This window comes from Orycteropus afer, unplaced genomic scaffold (assembly GCF_000298275.1).
Source record: "Orycteropus afer afer isolate SDZICR_OR568_19922 unplaced genomic scaffold, OryAfe1.0 scaffold00210, whole genome shotgun sequence".
NCBI lineage: Eukaryota > Metazoa > Chordata > Mammalia > Tubulidentata > Orycteropodidae > Orycteropus > Orycteropus afer.
The window spans coordinates 2,145,496-2,146,391 of record NW_006921797.1 but is presented as its reverse complement, the minus strand read 5'-3'; positions in this window follow the sequence as shown (position 1 = coordinate 2,146,391).

Sequence of the window (896 nt, the reverse complement as noted above, 5' to 3'; positions counted from 1 at the left end):
ACCCTAAATTTTCCTTGAGGAACTGTATAGTTTTAGGTTTCACGTTTAAGTCTTTGATCCATCTGGAGTTCAAGACTCAGATTTTAAAACGGGATTTGAATAGTGTCTGTTACTCTGCTTAACATGCTTTTGGTGGCAGTGATCATGGTGATAATGAAGATGATGATGACTGATAATGAACCTAAATAATTAAGGGTTCTCAAGTTAATTATTTGGCAATAAATTAAGTAGATTATCTAACAACACTGCCCAGAAGTGCTGACAATTGTTCCCTCAATTCCTGTTCTGCAAACCTGGCCTCCGTGTGTGCCCTGGCCTCTTCATCTGTGATTCTATAGCAGCTCCAGACCCTGAGCAGCCAAAAATCTACACCACCTTTGAGTAGAGCCAAATTGGTTAAGATATTGCATTCCCTGGCATTCCTCAAGAATTAGAACACCAGAAAAGTAGCTTAAAGGACAGGCACAAAACCTAAGTGGAAGGAAAAAATCATGGAAAATTCTGAAACCAAATTACTTCATTGCTCAGAGGAAGTTAATGTCCTTTTTTCCTTTGTTCTTGTTATTTTAATTCAAAGGAATTAATCTTCTCTGATCATTTGATATATGTGAAACACTGGTTTCTACACTTAATTTCCATTCCACAAATCCAGAAATATGAAGGAATTTATTTTTCTTCTCTGAACAAACTTCTGTGTTACGCAAAATTGCTTTAATACTTAAATCACAGGTGGCAAAATAAAACAACAGTTGTTGTTAGGTTCAGTTGAATTGTCTCTAACTCATAGTGACCTTATGTGCAGCAGAACAAAATGCTGCCCGGTCCTGTGCTTGTACCTGAGCCCATCGTTGCAGCCACTGTGTCAGTCCATCTTGTTAAGGGCCTTCCCCTTTTTC